Genomic DNA, 22,344 nt, shown 5'->3' on the forward strand with positions numbered 1-22,344 from the left:
CCACTCAGTGTCAGCAGATTCTTGAGAATAATGTTCAAGAATCAGTGACGAAGTTGAAGTTATGCCGGGGATGGATATTTCAGCAAGACAATGATCCAAAACACCGCTCCAAATCGATTCAGGCATTCATGCAGAGGAACAATTACAATGTTCTGGAATGACCATCCCAGTCCCCAGACCTGAATATCATTGAACATCTGTGGGATGATTTGAAGCGGGCTGTCCATGCTCGGCGACCATCTAACTTAACTGAACTTGAATTGTTTTGTAAAGAGGAATGGTCCAAAATCCCTTCATCCAGGATCCAGGAACTGATTAAAAGCTACAGGAAGCGACTAAAGGCAAAAGGAGGATCTACTAAATATTAATGTCACTTTTCTGTTGAGGTGCCCATACTTTTGCACCGGTCAAATTTTGGTTTAATGCATATTGCACATTTTCTGTTAGTACAATAAACCTCATTTCAATCCTGAAATATTACTGTGTCCATCAGTTATTCGATATATCAAACTGAAATGGCTGCTGCAAACACCAAAATATTTAGAACTAAAAATGATTAAGATTAATAGGGGTGCCCAAACTTTTTCATAGGACTGTATAGTGTTCATCAATGCTCCTTAGACCCCCGCACAGTATAATGTATAGTACATTGTATATAGCACTCCAGAGTGGCCCCACATGGTATAAAATGTTCCCTTAAGGCTCCACATAGTTTAATGGCCTACAAAGGCCCCACACAGTATAAAATGCTCATAAGAGCCCCGCCCCCCCCATAGTATAATGCTCCAGAGTACCCCAAATGATATAAAATGCTCCCAAGCTCCCTCACAGGAGAGGTCCAGGGGAGGTGAGTAAAAACAAAACAGTTATACTCACCTTACCTCACCTCTCCTGAGCATCCTCACAGTGACCAGAGCCATCCTGCATACTGTTCAGACCTCTGGCTGATGTCATGCACCCCAAGCTCATTCCTTTTCAGACCCCAGAGTATAATAATCGGAGACCCGGGGAATAAAATCATAAAAAATTACTGTTTCTTACCTGTCCCCGGCTCCTACGCTGTCTTCTCCGCTGCCGTTCTTCTGAAATGACGTCAGACGTCACATGACCCGGGAAGCAGGCCGGGTTCATGTGACGTCAGAGACATCAGAAAGGATGTCAGGAAGGAGGCCTGGCAGGATCGTGGAGAGGTAAGTAACAGTGTTTTTTATGTTTATTACCTCTCCTGGTCCGCCGATAATTATACTCGGGGGTCTGCAAAGACCCCCGCATATAATGATAGTATTTGTGGGGCCCGCGGTGTCACTTACTGATCCCAGCCCAGCCAGGATCAGCAAGTGAATAGGGCCCGTAACAGCCTATTAAAAAACAAAAAAACGCAGTGGTTGCGGCTGTTACCGGGCCCCCTAATGGCCCGGGCCCTGTGGCAGCCACCTCCGCTGCCTCTATGGTAGTTACGCCCCTGCCAAAGAGCTGGGTGAGTGACATTCCCACCTAAATAAAGGTAATCCCTAGCTAACCCTGCCTGTACATCTATCCCTGTCTCACAGTCACATAGTTCACAATCTCATATGACCCGGATATTAAATCCACTATTCGTATAAATTGGAGGTCACCTGATTTAGAGAGCTAATTACTTTTTCCGATTTTTTTTTTCGATGCCTCCATTGTTGTAGTTCCTGTCCCATCTCCCCTGCGCAGTTATTGGTGCAAAAAAAGCGCCAGGGAAGGTGGGAGGGGAATCAAATTTTTAGTGAGTTTGCCACGTGTTGTTCGACTGGAATCGAACATCTCTAACAGCCTGATATCCGATCGAACATGTACTCAGTCGAACGCTGTTCGCTCATCTCTACACAACACCAGATACCTCATGTACATGTTCAGCTATCACAAAAAAAGTGACATAACCTATCTTCATTTGGAGTCCGAGGTTCAAGACTCCCTTCTGATTAGGCCTAGTCTGGAACGGGATGCCGTGACAGATTGCCAGTGCATTGCGTCAGCATCCCATCGCGGCTAGCCATATGAAAAAGCTGGTGGTAGAAAGTTATCCTCTTCACTTTCCGCCATGTGAACTTACCCTTATTGGCCAAATAGGTCAAACAGTGGTAAGGAAAGGGGAATTCAATGGGCTTTTTCTAAGTACATATACCATTATACCATTTCACTAATTTCTTTCAATGGGTGACAGTGATATTTTGCAAATTACTTTTATGAGATATGATTGTTGTGGGAATACCCCTTTAAGTGATTTATCATGATGTCTCAAACAAATTGCCTTAGTACACGCTGGTGACTCCATTAGACGCCACAATGGTAGCTTGCCGTCCATTCTGACATTACTGCTGCTGTCAATCATTGGTACAATATAGGGGATGATTGTGTCTTGTCGTGTCAGTTCCATTTCTTCAGTAACTATGGAACAATGACTTCAAGAATTTGTACTCAAAAAGTTCTCATATATCATAAAACTACTATTTCTGGATTGTTGAATAGTGGTGTAGCAAGATGGTTGCTTCTCTTTTTTCTGCAATTGCAACTCCCATTGGGCCTATGACTGTCAGGCCCTACTGCAAAATGTGTTCTGTACAGACATAGTTGTGCTACAGACAGAGGACCATAGGTTTGCAACCTAGTAATCAACCTATAGACTTACCTCCCAACCGTCCAGGATTCAGCGGGACAGTCCTGGATTACGGGTCCTGTCTGGCTCTCCATGTCATCGGGAGGTATGTCCCAGTATGAATTTATCTTAATCCAGATGGGGACATTGAACTGGGGGCAGCTATAGGAAGACATTAAACAGTGGAGTTCGCTGCACAGGGACATTAAACTAAGGGCAATATGGAAGGTGACATTAAACTGGAGGAGGACATTAAACCGTGGGGGTAGCTGGAGGAGGACATGTCTTCCTCTAGTTACCCCCAGTTTAATGTCTTTGTCAGCTACCTCCACGGTTTAATGTCCTCCTCCAGCTACTCCAGTTCAATTTCCCCCTGAGATACCTTCTCGGTTTAATGTCCCCCTCCAGCAGCCCCCAGGTTATTGTTCCCATCCAACTACTCCCACGGTTTAATATCCCCCTTCAGCTGCCCCAGTTTGATGTTGCCTTCTAGTTTCTTCATGCTATGGGGCAATTGGATGAGAGCATTATAATGTGGGAGCATATAATGTTAGGGTGACTATAGGAGGATTATACCTTTGGGGGCACAAAGAAAAATGGATAAGAATGGGTGAAGTCAACCTAGAAGTGTGTGGAGCTAAATGTGCATAGAGTGCTGCACATTCTGTCCTATCTGTGAGCAACCGTGTACTAGTATGGAGCAACTAAGAAAGAGATATGAGTTTTACTGTCTTCGTAATATAAAGAAATCCATGATATTTGAGAAACACCTTTGAAGTCTTCTGAAATTGAGATACTTAGTAAACTGGGGGCAGGCCTTCAGCCCTGGAAACTTTGCTCAAGTAGGATGGGTGATGGAAAGGATAAACGCTCACTGCATGGAATAGTGCAGGCAGGAGATGGTGGGGGTCTGGGTGGTAAGAGCAGTGCTCGAGGGAGCTAAAGGCCCGCCCCCAGTGCACCATGTGCCTCATTTGCATAACATATTTTCTGTAAATCTACAAAGTGCCATACGTAACAAAGGTATATTGTTTGTCACTATAATGTGCTTTGTAACACAGCGGTGACAATTGAATATGTTTGAGGGAGGTGTTAGACTCCTTTATGTGTTAGATAACTCTGACACTTACTGAACTGGGGTTGTTCAGGGTTTTCTATTTGAACACTACTACTATGTGTGATGCACATCAATAATGCTGACATTAGCAAACCCTGCAGTCAGGACACATGGACAGTGTCCATTCTCAGCAGCCCCATCGTTGTATATTGCTACTCTACATCCATTCGACCACTGCAGTCAACCATTGGCCTCAGCATGCCATATCTGTAAGCTTATCCACTGTGGCCAATGATTGCTTGCGGTAGTCATATAAATACACCACGTCACCTCGGCAGCTAAGTATACAAAGCTCACCAGGGACCAATGGAGTGCAGGCATTGCATCGGTAAGTGATTTAAAGGGTAAGTGGCATTATTTTTTTATGACATTTTTTTGCTGCAGGAATACATTAGTAACATCCCAATGCCTTTCATTGTACTGTAGAGGTCCAGTATAATACACCATGGCCCAGTTCAAATCTTACCAGTGTTATATTGTCTTCGTGATGCAGGATCCTTCTCCTTGACTGGCCAGGAACTGCAGAATTTCTGAGCTCAAGGTTGGAGCTTGCATTGTGTAGGGCAGGTGAAGAGTTTGAGCCCATCTATAAGTTGGCATGGAGCTCTTTCTCTGTAGTATATTTCCCTCAATATCACACATGGTTATTGGTAAAGGACCTATTAACCTCAATTGTTTAAAAGTATCTGAATTTACAGAAAAATCACACACAGCCAGTGAGCCTCCAAACAAAAATATATTTTAGTGTTACAACATGAAAATAGATCAACTGTAAAACTGCACAGGTTCTGTCCTCTCTATTAACAATACAGACTCGGCTCAGGTTGGCAGTATGCTCTAACCCCAAATGATGACAAGGCATCTTAGCATTGCCTTTACATTAAAGAGCATTCCCCCCCAAACATCAAAAAAATATTATGAAATAACAGACCTTGAGTCGTCCTCTACTGTTAAGATGTTACTCCGAATCCTGAGACAGCTGAGTGACAGCCGTAGAGAATGACCACTAGAATAACTAGAGATATTTTGGGGATCAACTGATCATTATGTATGTATTATGTATGTATGTATTAAGTATGATAATGATTTTGTAATATTTCTGTAGACCTAGCATGGCGGCAAACTCCAAGCACTCTGCAGTGAATCTCCAACCATTCCACCTATCCATCACACGGCACAATACTAAGGCTGGCTGGGAAAGATAGTAGCAATGTTACTATGTGAGGCTATGGAGATATGGAGTAGTCACTGCTGCCTCTTATTCCAGAAGTCCAGATGATGGCAGGTGAATAAGAATGGTATCACTCCTTAGAAAATGAATAAGGTGCACAATCTATAATCCTTATATATTTTATTAATGTCAGTGGGGTTCTGAAGCAAAAAAAAAAACAAAAAACACTTCAGTGTCTCTTTAAAGTGAACTTTGACTTATAACTTTTGTATCCGTAAATCTGAGCTGTTTAATTTCTCATTGGATCTTTATAGCAGTCGGTGGTTTGGTTTTTGTTATTTTTCTATACAGAACTCCAAATCCCCTGCATAGACATACATATAAAGGATCACATGCAGACTTCCTTCAGCTGCCACCAGATGGAGCTTAGCACCTGACTGCATACAGCATTATTATTGAGCTCAATATAAAACAGTATACAGTATACTTTAGGCATCTTTCAGACCTATACTATATATTTTATGGGTCTGTTGGGAGGAGGAAAGAAAATTAATTGGGGATGGGCTTGTAAAATGAACGGGCCCAAGGTTTGTGTTTACGTTATTGTCAAATTAATGGGGTACAATTAGGAAGGCATTGTCTGATTGTTATGGGCCTGACGATGAGGTTCCCAAGCAATCATAAGAACGGGGCCTGCAACTTCCCCTAAGTGCTTCATGTGATCGGAGCAGTTGTGCTCATGCATGACCAACATTCCATAGTCTTCTATGGGGATGCCGGAGATCTCAAATCTGGTAGTCACATAGAAGTCAATGGAGTGAGACAGCAAAGTGGCTTTGTGGTTAGCACTGCAGTCTTCAGGCTGGAGTCCTGGGTTCGAATCCTGCCAAGGACAACTTCTGCAAGGAGTTTGTATGTTCTCCCTATGTTTGTGTGGGTTTCTTCCCACACTCCATAGACATACAGATAATGGAGTGGTGGCCATGCATTTATATGGAGCTCCCAGGATTTTGCAGGTCTCCTTTCACATGATAACTATGTGTCTATTATAAGAAAACCCTTTATGTGTACCTAGGGCCTTGACAGTAGCATCTGCACTATCCTGATGGTGAACCTGACACAGCTACAGCTACAGCATGAAGATTTGCCATGAATAAATCAGTGAATCTCTAATTCATTCTGTAATGTGTGACCCAGCTTACCCAGGAACAGATGATACCAAGAAGAAACAGAAGAAGACAACTCAAGTAGTCCTGTATTCTTTTCATGATCACTAAGAGCCCAAATATGTCTTTGGTATTAGGATATGTTGGTTTCTCTCCTTTGGCAATTACTACTTCCCATGCAGGCCCCAATTTCTATAATAAGATATTTATGGAACATTAAAAACAATAGAAGCATTTCTTATATGAAATAAATAATATCAAATTAGCACAGCGGCGCCCACCTATATTAAAATCCATCACATATACAAGATATCAATTGGGATCAACCCTCGAAACACATTATTTCTTGAAATAAGTACTCTTTTTACAAAAATAACTGTTTTTCTTTCGAAGAAAGGAAAATAGAGGCATATTATACTATACATAATAAGTCAGACATGATTTATCTCAGGGTAAGGTCCTTTTCACACTTGTGTTAGAATACAGTATGGCATTTGAACATAAGTCATTGGTATAAGTGGTATGCTTTGTGCGTGTGTTATGTAGTGTGTCCCCTATAGGAGGAATGGGTACTAGTTTCCAGCATTGTAATGTAATGCTGCAACCAAAACTAATAGACTGCATTATGCTGAATGCATCCTCAGGATGTGCAAGTATAAACTTGACCATAGAGATAAGATACTTTCAGACAACAAATAATTCCTATTACCACCTCATAAATTTACTCCATGTAGATCACAAGTGTCTGATTGGCAGAAGTACCACCATGTGGACACCATAGACCAGGGAACCCATGCCCTCCCATTTGACTGTAGCACTAGTCACACATGTACACTGATTCTACATTATAATCTATGGGGTTGATGGAGATGTCAGAGCACAGACTATCTTCAAAAGTCTAATAGAGTTGAATGGAGTAACAGCAGACATATGCCATCGCCACTATATTCAAAGAAAGGGAAAACAGGACCCCATTTTTTGTGTTATCGATTGGGGTTCTCCGAAATCAGACAATTATCCAGTATCCTGTGGTTGTATATGGGAACCCTTTAACAACTGCGGTTGGGAGACAGTCAATATGGATCGGTAGCCTCAAAGAGTGTATCAGTTTTGACCAGATCTTTCCTATAAAGAGCCTTCTCAAATTAACATTGGTGGCACATGCGGGTCCAAACGCCAGATATCTTCCACCTGTCACGAAAATAAAATACTAGCAGCACTAGGAAAGTGTAGTTCCAATTCATTTTCCATGAGGTTAGCCAGTGTTCAACTATAATGAACACTGAAAATTAGGTTTTTCCTAATGCCACTCCTAGCCACTTAGATTAATGATACGCAACCAATGCCTAGGATGAGACAAGCTTGTTAAAGGGGCGTTCCATTTCTTTTTTTAACCCTTAGGAGGTCGATAATAACAAACAGTATATACTCACCTGTCTGTGGGGAACCAGCGGGAAGTCTCTGTTTGCATCCTCAGTGTTTGTGTACCTTCTGCCTGCATCGGAGCTCGTCAGCCAATCAGTCGCTCAGGACTGTTGCACCGTTTACATGGAACATGACTGCTCAGCCATTGATTGGTTGACATAGTCTTGTATGGGCCAAAGGTTAGGGGGGCCCAATGAAGACACCCTGTTGAATCCCCAGCTTGCCTGACTGGTGAGTATATAGTGTTTATTTTAAGCCATCCTAGAGGATAAAGTCCTCCATGCTGGACAGCTAGTCCCTCCGGCATTAACCTCTTCACTTCTATAGAGAGGAATCACATAATGCATGCCCACATTGCATCAGTTATGCCAACCATTTGTTCTATAGCACGGTACGATATTCTAATGCAAGTGTGAATTAAGCCTAACATAATAAACTATTAACCTGAAAAATATCAGCTTATAAAGACTTGTAGCATTAAAAACACTGCCCGGTGACAAAACTCTATTCAATATCTATAGAATAAAGCTGAAACTCGTCTGTAAGTGTTCAGTGAAGTCTAAAGGTATATATCCAAAAATATCTAAAAATGCAATGATCTCTCATACAATATCTAGCATCATCAGCGATAGACACATGTGCACCATATGCATACAGTTCATGAAAAGCAATGCAATTTTGTACAATCACATAGGTAAAGTGTCAGCTAACTTCACCGGTCGATTTTTTTGATCTGCTATAACTTTACTTGCAAGCGTGCCGTATGTTATCGCGTTTTCAGCTTCAGGACGCCATTAACAGAGTCCTGGTATGTTGGTGGTCACTCGTTCACCCTGTATATCAGCAGTGAAGAGTTCTGTGTCAGGTGACTGTTTGAGTAGCCCATCGGATACATAATATTTTCGGCAGCATAAGGCACAATATGATATGAACACAATTCCTCATAGTGCAGCGATTGAGAGTAACAACCTTTCACCATGAGCTTCACCCGTTTTCTAGCATCAGTATAAGTACTCCTACTGCTAGGGCTGCCCTTGTAATAGTCATAGTTTTCCTTATCAGCTTCCAGGTGGATCTTTCTGAGCAAGTTATTGATCAGCACTGATCTCCTTAAGTAGACTTCTGGGTCTTCAAGGAAGCGAAGCTTTTCTAGAGACAGTTTGAGGATACAAGTCCGGTCTTCTGGCAATATCAGGTGCTGAGAAAAGAAATATCACATTAATGTTCTGTAATCCTTAATGCACAATTAATTCTACAACATGGAGCCATATTTTATTACTAATAAATTCTTCAAAACTATGGTACCACCCAGAACAAGTGAAGTTCTTTTCAGAGAAGATCTGCCCAGAAGACAGGTAAGTATGAAGGAGTGGAGGATTGAGTTAGTTAGGAAGGGCTGGTAGTGAGCTAAGGAAACAGGGAGGGGGAGGGAGTGTGAGAGAGAGGAGAAGGGAGTCAGCTCTGAGTGAAGCGCAAGACATCATAGCAGTTGTAGGAAAACAGAACGTGTAAACAAAGGTAGAAGATGCCAGGAGCTTAAAGAGAAACACTCAAAACACTGCTAAAGTGATTTGGGTGCATTAACAGACATTTTTGAAAAATTATTTTGTTCCCAGAAAACCCCTTTAATATGGCAGCAGAAAAAAGCAGTCAAGCCTCACTGCCTCTTCAGTACACCCAGTTTAGGCTAAATTCACATCTGTGTTGGAGTCTTCATAGGAGACTCCGCCATTGCATCCGCTGAAAATCGACAGCGAGAAAAGTTCAACATGGAGGACTTTTCTTTCTGCCAGTTTCAGTTTAAAGAAGGCAGAAATGGGTGGACCGCATTACAGTCTAAGGGTGCATTCACACTACGTTTCCTGAAGCTTATTCTGAACGTAAATCACGTTCAGAATAAGCGGCGTATAAAGCAGCTCCATTCATTTCTATGGGAGCCGGCATACGAGCGCTCCCCATAGAAATGAATGGGCTGCTTCTTTCACTGCGAGCAGTCCCATTGAAGTGAATGGGAAGTGCCGGCGTATACGGCAAGCTCTGCTCATGCCGAGCCGTATGCCGGCTCCCATAGAAATGAATGGAGCTGCTTTATACGCCGCTTATTCTGAACGTGATTTATGTTCAGAATAAGCTTCAGGAAACGTAGTGTGAATGCACCCTAAGGGGTCTGTGGGTGTAGATGGGTAACCACTGTTTTAGCGGACAGGGGATCCAAACAATGGAGCGCGCAGAACAAGTGTGAGCCTAGCCTTGGTCATAATTCTAACATTTTGCTAAGAATGTTATCCTTGATCATCCCAATGACAAGCCTGGTCTTTATTCCTGTTTTTTAGTTTCTTGTTTCTAAAGTGTGCTTTTCTTCCAAAGCTCCAAAAACTAGTTGCATTGTCTAGGCTGCGGGCATAGATCTACTCAAGGGTGTTAAGCCTAGTCAGAAGCTCATAAAGCTCTAGTCAGAACTATAAGCCCCTGTGAAAATTCTTCTCAAAGTCTTTACCATGCACGCATCTGATTCAAGCTTATCTCTTGTTTAACTGAACTTAGTTGCCAAACTGGCTTTAGATGCTTAGTGACTTTTGCAACCTAACAAACACTCCAGGAACCTTATGTTCAACTCCCGTACTTAAGTTGAGGGTTGGTCCACTCTGCCCTTATCCAGACGCAGTAATACATCATTCTGAATAGTCTAACAACATTTGTAAAGTAGTTGCCTACATTTCTTAATAGTTACTGGTAATGCCAGCAGCGTATAACATGAACAGTGCCACCAGCGTGATTATTCATCATCTGAACATTATAACAACAGACCAACTACAGTTCCTTTTTCTGTGACAATTTTGCTATTTTTTTTTTTATCTACTGATAATTGTGTTGTCTTGTAAACTGGACCATTAATCCTGGGAAAGCAGTTTATGAAAGTTAACTATGGGAAGCAAGTCTATGGGGAGCAGATGATTCCCCCAGTGGGCCCCAACTGCTTGCACGAATGACACACGGCACAGTAGACTCAATGCACCACATGCAGATAGGCATCTTAACCTGGGTAGAATATTTACTGTTTAGTTTATTATTACATAGATGCAACAGCTGTAGTCCTGGGTTCGAATCCTGCTAAGGACAACATCCACAAGGAGTTTTATGCTCTCCCCGTGTTTGCCTGGGTTTCCTCCAGGTACTCCGGCTTCCTCCCACACCCCAAAGACATACTGATAAGGAATGTAGATTGAGAGCCCTATATGGGAGAGTCAATGACAATGTCTGTAAATTGCGGTTGGAATATGATGGTATATAAGTAAGCATAATATATAAGTAATTAAATAGGTGGCATTGAGATGACATGTGAATGCAGAGACAGGTCTGTCAATATCCTCCCTCCCCATGCCTATTTGACATCACTGCAGGGGTCCCCATTATGAACCATGAAGACCTCAGCAACATTTAAGCAATGTGCTTTAAGGCCAGGTACCCTACGTTGCAAATATGCGGTATATTGTGTATGTGCAAAAGGGATGAGATTTTGGTTAATCCCTTCCAAGCATTGCAAAAAAAAACCAACAAAGCAGAAATGCTGCAATTTCAAAAATCGTTGAGTTTTTGTAAATTGCAGCATGTCATCAATGCCTACGGAAACATTAGTGTTTTCCACATAGGTATAATAGGGATAGAGAGTCCGCAGGGTAAAACTCTGCGGACTTTCTGTGAAAAGAGCTACAGAAACAAACGCCATGCATTTCCGCAGCTGTCTTTTCTGCAGCACTTTTTGGTTGTGGCTCATTATGTGGAGCCTTAGCCTAAGAGAACCCTAGCCCAAGGGAAGAACCAGTCAGCAGACTACTGACTGGGAAAGCAGGACTGAACAGTCCAAACTACATGCTAGATAGCAAAATACAATGGAATAAAAATGTTTACAGCACAGTTTTAGAGATTTTCTATCAAAAATTAGGTAACTGTACAGTGGGCCCCAATAATAAATTTTACTTGCAGACCCTATACATCACAGTCAACACTGGCTATGACTAACGAAAAGACAATGGGTTAGAACAAAATTATAGCATGATATAATGTGGAGATCTTGAAGGTACTCTGGTGATGTTTCCTCTATATCCTGGTAATCTACTTGTCTTTGCATCTCATGCTCCACCTTGTCTAATTCTTTGCAGGCTAGCAGATAACTAGCACAGGGATAAGGAGAATATAGTAATAGGGTTATCTGCTTTGGACATTCCCTGTGTGTTAGAAAGGTCTTCTGGTGATAAACTGATTGTCCTATGCTGGAACCCCCAGTGGTCAGCCATAGTCAATGGGGCAACAGAAATCCTATTGAACATGTAGTGCGCAGACATGCCGGGTCCTTTGGGAGGGCTTTGTAGTCTGCATTAAACAAGTCTCCTACTAAATACTTTGTCTTAGACAACCTGGAGGCAGATCTCATCCTGACTTGTAGGTGATGACACTGTCATGTCATGTGCAAATGGAAGGTGGAGAAAGAGTAGCCATCTCTACGTTATGGGGACATGGGTAAATGGCTAAACCTTTAGCAGGTACAAAATTGATATATTCATCTGGCAACTTACTTTTGGAAAACACCCCTGGTAACCCTGATGTAAATTTTCTTCTTCTGCATATTTTCTCTTAAAGTAGGCTACTTTCGACGTTGTTGAAATGGATTTGTCTTTCTAGAGATGTGCCTGTTGTAGGAGTAAAAAAAGACGTATTTTTTATAGAAACTAAATGTAAAAACGTTTGTCTTTGCACACCACACACTTACTAGATGATGAAAGTGACAACCAGTGATGTACATGTCCAATAAGTACAGGACACCTCATAGCAAAGCTCACACAGTGTTACCCATTATGGTGCCATGGTGTAAATCCCATAGGAACCACATAGACTGCCTCTATGGTATCTATGCCCCGAGATGAGTTATGGCTCTGTTGTGACTCTGGTGACCACAACATGGTATAATGAAAAGACAAGAAGGAGAGATAGACCAAAGTGGACAGTTCCTTTAAATTAGTTGCAAATATCTGGCATGATCATATCACCTGTGACTTTGTGATCTGCCAATGCACACTTAGGATAGAATAAGACTCTGATTAAATATCCATATTCTTAGCTATTCTCTGGCAGTCACACTCATTTCCAAAGTGTATGGTGAGAGTAGCAAAATGTATAGTTCTTGTGACTGATGGATGTCCTAGAGTTCTGACCCGTACCGATCATGTATTGATGGCTTATTACAAGATCAGAAAACTCCTGTTTAATCTGTCCACTAGAGGTCCTCACTATGCAATTTAATAGAAAGTCAACTAAAATCTCAATAAAAAATACTTACTAGGGGCGTATAATATGTTAGATAAATAGAAAGACACAAGTATGGGTCTGTAATTGTGGATAATTGTGGATTAATTTCTATGGCCAAATACTGTACACATATCTCTAGTTTTTCTGTGTGTGGGGTTTAAATATGGATCAGGTCCTATTCCAGTCCGTTTTTGCATTTTGGTCTGTCTAGTCTAATGAAAAACATGGGCAGCACACAAATACCGTCCATCTGCTGTCCAGTCTGTTTTCCACAGACCTGCACATGCGATGGTTGTGTGCACGAAGCCTAAATGACAACCCCGGTCCCAAGAAGAAGGCATATAGTTTTTACAATTGAGATTTCAGGACCTCAACAAAGACTGTGTTGGTTAGAATTGAGTTTGATGGCACCACCTAACACTATGAGATGGGGGGGGGGGCTTTATTGCTTTCGAGTTCTCTTCTTATATGTCCATGATTACCATCAATATTTATTTAGAAAAAGATGTAATATGTATTATATTACATATTATACAGAAAGGAAAGAGATTCATCGATGATATTGGGTAAAGGGCTGACAGTGCATCTGAGACGCTGCCGAAAAAGTATTTGCCTGGAAAATGAATCTGTTGACTTTGGCAGTGGAATGAGAATAGGGCAGTATAGGAGCAAATCATGGAATTGTAAACGGAGTGACCATCTGTTTTATGGCTCTCTATCACTTATAACGCTATTAATATTACTATGAGGGAGGGGGTGACATGAGGTTTTCTTGTAAACCTATCAAATTATTAACACTCAAGTAACACAATATGCCTTTGAGAAAAATGCAATCCTTATGGCATAACAAGGGGGATGCTTAAAAAAAACCTGTTCTCGGGAAAAGTGGGGGTCCATTGAAACCCTTTTTTATTTATTTATTTCTAGAGCAATTGTCATCTATGGCATTATACATTATACAGTAATATATGATAGGGATAAATGTTACTAGAACACTGATAGATAAGATAGAAGAGACCACCCTAGAGTCTAAGGGATTGATAACGGAGAGGGGAATTGGGTAAGGTGGATGATTATGGTGGTTTTAAACAGGGTAATACTGAACAAAAGGGGAAGGTCTTCACCCAAGGGCAACTAGCACCCATTTAATCACAGAAATGGAGGAATGTGTTATTTGAGCACTGTACAATGTTATTCTTTGGCCACAAGTATGGCGCTTTTACATGGACACTGTATGGCAGTGTTATGTGACCACCTTATAGCACTTGTGGAGGATGGGATGTGACTTCGTTCTAGTTTCTTATCCAATAGCCATGTGCCAGAACAATTTTACAACTTTGCCAACTACCTCTTTCCCTCCATTAAAGCAGAACCCACTATATACACCGTGTGTGTGTGTGTGTGTGTCTCTAAACTAGTTTATACATCAACTTTATTAATTTAGACTTCAATACGATGATACTTAGAGCGGATTGCACGCAGACACTGTTGATTTGGTATTATTTATAAACTTGATAAAAGTACACTTAGACATTATATTGAGTTGCTAGTTGTGTACTTTATGGTAGTGTATGAAGGACAGTTGTTATTTCAGTACACATGTCCACCTTTTACTTATAGTTGTTACTTTGCTTGGAAGTGAAACAAATTCTGTGTTTTATGAAAGCAGATGAAAGAAACCGAGTTATTTACTGAAGCCATGAATGTATACTCGATTAATTACGAAAGGCATCTCCTAGGGGATCTATGTTTACAGAGACATGGAAATTCAGGACATGGTCTCATTGGGAGAGATTATGTATCAAGGGTACAGGTGCAGCACTAGAGAAGAATACAGCAATAGGAAAAGCCATGCACATAGACAATATTCAGATTAAAGTCATGACAAAGTCATTGTAGAAGACGTAAATAGAACCTTTTACCACCTCTACGAAATCCAGTGTGTCAGACAGGAGCAGACAAAGTGGTGTAGTTCACAGCTCTGGTAAGAGGTGGACAGTGTCAGAGCTCAGAATCGCACTCCTTGCCTGACACTGCCCAAATGATGGGTAACAGTCTAAATAGCATATGAAGCAGAGAATAAATCCAACTGCATTGGTATCAGTGAAGGAGCGCCTATTAAATGATGCAAAGGGCTGAACATGGCAGAGCTGGTGAAAGGTTCTCTTTAAGCACAGGAAGACAAATTATTAATAAAGAGAGATTGTATTCCATGTAGATGTCCATTCAATGTCCTATCATGTGTGAAAAAACAGGATTGTAACACTTCTGAGCAGCTTTAGGTGACAGTATTTTCAAGCGCCATGACTAGCAGTGGCAGAGTCCTTCCTGTACAATTGTACCTCTTAGTTTACTATTATTAAGTTGGCAGGTTCCCTTTAAGGTCCAGTTCACATCTGTGTTGGTATTCCATCTGGGGGTTCCATAAGGTGACCCCCAAAATGGAATACCAGACGCATTGACAAGTAGTGAGCAATGAAAGCACAAGGACCCCATAGATTATAATGTTTTCCGCGTGGTCTCCACATGAGTCATGCGGAGAGGAAAGTAGTTCATTAAGTACTTTTTTCTCTGCATGACTCTTGCGGACAGCGGGCAGAAAACACATGGACCCCATTATAGTCTATGGGGTCCATGTGCTTTCATAAGCTTACTGCTTGTCAATGCGTTCAGTATTCTGTTCGGAGGTCCCCATGCAGACTCCTCGAACGGAATACTGAACATAGATGTGAACCAGGCCTAAATGTTATGAGAGAAAGTAAAGGTAAAATTAAGGGGGTTATTTTATCTTTTGAACATGTCACCAATGTCTGATCAGATAGCGTCACTTTTTCTTCTGACAGCTCCAATTGCCTCTTTTGGGCAGTCACTTGGTTGGCCATTGATTATAAAGGCCATTCTTTAAAAAAAAGTAAAATAAAATAATAGTTCCTTAAATAGAATTTTCCACGAAAATAAAATTGTCTGGATATGAACTTTACAAAATGTTGCTAAAATACTCCGTTCTTCTCTTCAGAATGGTATAATCTTTGTAGCCTATAATGTAATGCCAGGGAGAATAACAACTTCCATATAGCACATATCAATTTTCCATCTTTTTACTCGATTACTTCTTCTTTTTACCCACATCCTTTTCCTTTTGTCATCTTGTAAGTACTCAGTTCCTGTTTTCACACTAACATATTAATATGTATGGAAGCATAAAGTAACATTTATCTCACTTTTTATTATTTTTACCCAATGAAGACAATCTAGTTAAGTAGTACTTATAAGGCCGAGGTCAAAATGTGACAGATTTGTTGCAAACATTTCTATGATAGTTCTATGCATGTGAATGGGGTTTGTAGAAATCCATGCATATGCTGCAAAATCAACACTGTTAAAGAGGACCTGTCATTAAGCCTCAAAAGCCCAATGACATACCGTACATCTTCTGGCAGGTGCTGTCATCCTGAGAATTTTGAGGTTTTATAACTCCAAATCTGTTCAGTTATTCCAAAGATATGATCCCTGTTATTGCTTATGCAAATTAGGGTCTACTAGCCAAGTGGGCTAGTAGACTCTGGGAATGGAGTCTCTGTTTACATTATTTCATTCAGTGTTACCGCCCACTTGGCTTGTAGACCCTAATTTGCATAAACAATAACAGGGATTATATTTTTGGAATGGCTGAACAGATTTAGAGAAATAAAACATCAAAATGCTCAGGGTGACATCACCTGTCAGAAGATAAATGTCATTGGGCTTTTCAGACCTGGTGACAGAGCCTCTTTAATTTTTAAGGCACTGAATGATATAATGTCTGCAAATAATCTGCCTTATTGGAACATACCCCGAAATTGTATGTCCACCTTTGAGCACCATTTATCAACATAAAAAGTTAAGCTATACAGGGAAGAAGTTTGATCCCCAGTTAGGATACCCTCCCAATATTAAAGAAAAAAATATATATAATATAATATCATATATTAATTATTACTATATAATAAAAATGTATAAATTCAAGATCAGTAGAATTATATCACAGAAAAAATTAAAACAAAGCAGAAAGAAGCAGACAATGGCAATTCATAATATGCATTGGATATGTGATAAATGTCAGGTTTGACTGCTGGGCCCCTCAGATACCCCTGGCTACGAGACAGGAGGTAAGGGGAGATTGAATGAAGTAGCGGCCCAGCATGGGACTTTATACTCCCTTCATAGTCTTGGCACTAATGAATGAAAATAGCCAAAAACAGATGTAGAATTCCTCATCTATCACAATAATTTGCTCCAGTGGTACACATGGGCCATTGAAACACATAATCATTCTATCTGGTAAGTATAAAATGAGTAAAATCCCAAATAACCCACCTGAAAGTTACAGTTCACTCTGCGTTACGACTCGAACAGAAATCATCAATGATCCCTCTCATCCATTTGCATAGCCAAGTAAACATTTCTTTAAAAGCTCGCCTGTTGAGAATAAAAATGAGGTAACTGGAGATGCGATATAAATTCAGATAGGAAAATGGTGATGCAACCGTCCCCATGTGACGGGAGAATAACAGTAATGAGCTGTGAAGAAGATTTCTACCTGTGAACTAGCGTAGCTAATGACTGCGAAGTCACATGATGTCAATTATCCATGTGAAAACATCAATTTAATTGTAATTATTATGTCCTTATGCAGATTGTCTCCTCAGAATACCTAGATCTCCCTGAATATAGTGCTATTAGAGTAGTAGCGTAAGTCACCTTCTACTATCAAATCTCCAGATCGGTGGTGAGTACATGACAACATTTGGATGACAATGTCCAGAAAAAAAGGTGCCTAATATGCAGTTTTTTTGTTTTTTTGGGCCAAGCCACACCCCTTACGCACATGACCACATCCTTTCTCGTGATGTGATGTGGGCACTAAATGTATTGAACATGCCCCCTTATCCAACATGACTGGCAAATAAAGTGACCAAATCACATATAAAGTGGCTGCTTGGTCCAAGGTTGCTTTGGATTGTGTACCCTTTGCCATCTCTTATGTCTTGATTTTTCTTGTACTGTAATTTGTTATATATTTTCTCAATAAAACGAGTTTAAAAAAAAAAGTGGCTGCTACCCCAGTGGCCCAGTAGATTTGCCTGCTCTTCGGGGAGTACAGAAGGCCACCCCTTCTTGTCACGAGTCTCCCAGAACTCCTAAGAGAGATAACAAGTATGGGGTAGTATGAGTGCATGGCCATTCCTAACCATAAGTACAAGGGACAATGGTAACCTAAACTGGTGCCCTTCTTTGAGTTCTTTTATGGAGCATTCTTCCAGGATGGTTCTTGTTTCCAGTCATTCTTTCCACCATAGGATGAGATGCGAGCTTATCTAATTTTTTTATTTTCCTTCCAATGCTAGGACAGACAATAGCATCATTGGGTCGATTTCTAACAGAGGACCATCCATGAGGAAAGGAGATCGGCTCAACCCATGATGAGCCATTTCTTTCCTCTGATGTTTGCCATGAGGCCTTCTCTTACCATACAAGCAACACGTGTGGCCGCTACGAGAAATAGCCCACTTCAGGTTGGTTTTACTTAATTTCCAAAAGAATGTGATCTTTAAGGGTGCAGTAATTTTAGCAGAAAAGGTGGTGGACATGTCCTAAACATGGGATGGCGTTACATAGGTGGTTAGTGGTGTTAGATCTCCTTGTTCTCAGTGTATTCTGGTGCCCCCAATCCCCATACATTGAGTAGAATATTATGTCTGGTTCAAGGAAGGAAATGGGACTTGGGGCAACATAGTGGCTCAGTCGTTAGTACTGCAACCTGGCAGTGGTGGAGTGCTGGGTTCGAATCCCGCCAGGAACAACATCTGCAAGGAGTTTGTATGTTCTCCCTGTGTTTGCATGGATTTCCTCCCATTCTACATAAAACATATTGATAGGGAAAAAAAATGTACATTGTGACCCCTATATGGGGCTTACAATCTATATTAAGAAAAAAAAAAGGAAGGAAATGGGACTTGAACTAAGGCCCTCCTATCAGTATGGGCTTTCTTATTCCTCCAACTTCATGACAATTGCTCACAATAATACACTATAAACTATTAAACTTAAAACTATTTAAAAAAAATAGAACTTTTTTTTCTTACTTATTGTAGTTCACAGAAACACATCATCAATACCAGTTACAAGGCATTGGTGATGGGCAGCAGTGCTGGCGTCACATAGAGCACATTACATACACGGACTTGTATTACTGTGCTGTGTATCTATAGAGGAGTTTTATAACATAGCAGGATTTGCTGAGGTTTTATCCATCCATTAACTTAGCAACCATGGTGTGAACTGAATCTACCAGCAGCTGTGCAAATGATTGTATCTAGATAAAGCGACCCATAGTCCAAGTGATAACATCCCAGTGAATGGAAGAAATCTCTGATACAAATTTAACCCATTGTTTCACACAGTGCAACATTCCCTGTATAATAGTAAATACACATAAAGGCGTTGCTCACACTGTTGTTGAATAAATAACCGTATTTACTTCCAGAAGACATGTCTGCCGTGGCTGTGTGATGGACACATGGGTGCAGGGCTTGCTAAACATCATATATTTGCACTGTAACTATATGGAGTCATGCACCGGTGTGACTATCACATGACCAATAATGAGTACAACCCGGCATCTTGAAAACTATAAGAAATTGATAATGCAAGTACATTAAATATTATATAACGTAAACAAATCAGCTTTTTTGTTTTGCTAAACAGTAAAGTGATCTGCCCACACAGCTGCACAAGACTGCAGTGCTTCCCAGTAAGGTTGTATTCAGACAACTGTGCCAATTCTCAGTCGTGTTTTTTACATGCTGACATGCATCCCATGTGGGAGCCAGGGAAGTGATCCATGAAAAAAAATTTGCATGTCCTATTTTTCACAGATCATGATGCCACGTGGTCATGAAACTTGGTTGTATGAGTAGAGCCTAAGGCTGGTTATGGAAACATAAGGAGACCTCTATGATCTGCTATGGACGGAGAAGTGGTGAATGGCTACGACAGCTCTGCTCAGCCCAGTGGACCTGCATATAAGAGGCAACATAGTAGACCTGCAGTCTGATATAGATTATAATAAATAATAGTACATGGAGGAAACATAGCCTTGGTGCAGAGGCTTAGCTGTCGCTCAAGGGATGTACAACATCTTAGTAAAAGGGTTAATATGTCTCCTAAATGGAAGAATTCTAGTAGCTGCTTTATAGGTAAGGAGTTGTAAGAGAGAGGTCAGGCAATCTTGCAGCTGTGCATTAAACGGTTAACATAAAGCCATCCTTATTTCAGCTCTAAGGGACCTAGCGATGATGACGGTGATCATTACAGAACAGATGGAAGTGACAATGTTTCCACTACAGTATGGAGCCTGTAGACAACTTTTAGCTTCTATAAGCACACCGTAGCTGTATATGAAACAAGATACCTATCTTACAAGACATAAACCTTCAAGAGGTTCTGCAGCAGCTGCCTTATTGCTAAAGCAAAGACATATTATTAATTAGGGCTAATAAGTATTTTCACACTGGGTAATAAAATATACGTGAGATCAGATATGAAAATGACCCTATAAAAATGGAGACACTGATGAGGTTCTGCAGCAGCTGCATTATTGCCAAAGCAAAGACATATTATTAATTAGGGCTAATAAGTATTGTCACACTGGGCAAATATAAAATATATGTGATATCAGATGGTATTTTACATCTCTAACTTGACCCTATATAAATGGAGACACTGATGAGGTTCTGCAGCAGCTGCATTATTGGTAAAGCAAAGACATATTATTAATCAGGGCTAATAAGTATTCTCACACTGGCCAAATATAAAATATATGTGATAGCAGATGGTATTTTACATCTCTAGCTTGACCCTATATAAATGGAGACACTCATGAGGTTCTGCAGCAGCTGAGGTAGTGCTTACAGAGCAGGTTGTTAGTATATTGCACTCATTATACAGATAGGCATTTGCAGTGGTATAGACAAGTTAGACCCTAGAACTAGGAGGAGAGTAGTCAGAAAGTAGATACAAGTTGTGGATGGGTACCTGGTAATGTGGTCACCTTGCAGCCACCTCCTAAGACCCCCGTCCTCTCATGTCTTCTCCCCAGCACTCACACGTGTCTCCCGGCTCTAGCTGCCGCCCGCTCCCCTGCTCACCAGCTGCACGCTCTCTGCTCCCTGCCATCTGATTGGTCCAGGGGGCGGAGCTGTGCTACAAGGTTGCTAAGCTGCGCTCGATCCGAAGTGTTGCTAAGCATCGATGACGCTGAGAGCATCCCCAGAGCATCTTCAGCGGGGTGGCTGTGAGTGCTGGAGCCGGAGCCGTCATGCGCAGTGCGGTCTGATGCGGTGTGAGGGAAAAAACACACGAAAAGAAGAGCGTAGGAGGTGTTTTCCCCAAAGGCTGAAAGGATTTTTTTTTCTCACAAGATATTCCCAGGTTTTGCCAAGTCTAAGTTGGGTGCAGCCTTCGCAGCTGCTCATTACTGGCTCTAGTTCCTGACTGTCTCAGTGAGTCACAGTCCTGGTGTCAGGAGCCTTATCATTTATTTATACACAGTGTTCAGCCCTCTACAATGAAGACGTCTCATTCCAAGACGTAATGGAGGGAAAGAACAATCTGAAGACATGAGTACAGGAGGAGCGAATCTCTTCATATCTCTGGCAAGCTGCAAGATTGGAGCCCTCTGGTTTCATGTCATCTGTTTTATTTCTGTGACAAGTAATCATGGGGTCACATAGCAAAACTTGTAACGGGGGCCGCACTCTGCCATGACCACCGTATAAAGCAAGTTCAGAACTTGGAAAGTGTATTATGACTATTGTGCTTTCCTTTATGTGTATGGATAATGAACATAGTGATGTCACAGAATAGAGATACTACGCACAGTGATGTCACAGAATAGAGATACTACGTACAGTGATGTCACAGAATAGAGATACTGCGCACAGTGATGTCACAGAATAGAGATACTGCACACAGTGATATCACAGAATAGAGATGATGTGTACAGTGATGTCACAGCATAAAGCTACTGCGCACAGTGATGTAACAGCACAGAGATACTATGCACAGTGATGTCACAGAATAGAGATACTGCGCACAGTGATGTAACAGCACAGAGATACTATGCACAGTGATGTCACAGAATAGAGATACTGCGCACAGTGATGTCACAGAATAGAGATACTGCGCACAGTGATGTCACAGAATAGAGATACTGCGCACAGTGATGTCACAGAATAGAGATAATGTGCACAGTGATGTCACAGAATAGAGATAATGTGCACAGTGATGTCACAGAATAGAGATACTACGTACAGTGATGTCACAGAATAGAGATAATGTGTACAGTGATGTCAGAGAATAGAGATACTGCGCACAGTGATGTCACAGAATAGAGATACTACGTACAGTGATGTCAGAGAATAGAGATACTGCGCACAGTGATGTCACAGAATAGAGATACTACGTACAGTGATGTCACAGAATAGAGATAATGTGC

The 22,344-nt window shown here is 41.1% G+C and overlaps 1 long non-coding RNA gene across 1 annotated transcript; it reads right to left on the reverse strand.

Annotated features, from left to right (window-relative positions):
• Positions 1 to 8,234: 8,234 nt before the first annotated feature.
• Positions 8,235 to 20,964, reverse strand: LOC142212779 (uncharacterized). The gene is made up of 4 exons (XR_012717213.1): positions 20,883 to 20,964; positions 17,163 to 17,264; positions 12,077 to 12,190; positions 8,235 to 8,700 (listed from the first exon to the last, which is right to left on the reverse strand). It is a non-coding gene; the product is annotated as an uncharacterized LOC142212779 (long non-coding RNA).
• Between the last annotated feature and the right edge of the window lie 1,380 nt (positions 20,965 to 22,344).

The sequence above is a fragment of the Leptodactylus fuscus genome, chromosome 7 (assembly GCF_031893055.1).
Source record: "Leptodactylus fuscus isolate aLepFus1 chromosome 7, aLepFus1.hap2, whole genome shotgun sequence".
Classification (NCBI taxonomy): Eukaryota; Metazoa; Chordata; class Amphibia; order Anura; family Leptodactylidae; genus Leptodactylus; species Leptodactylus fuscus.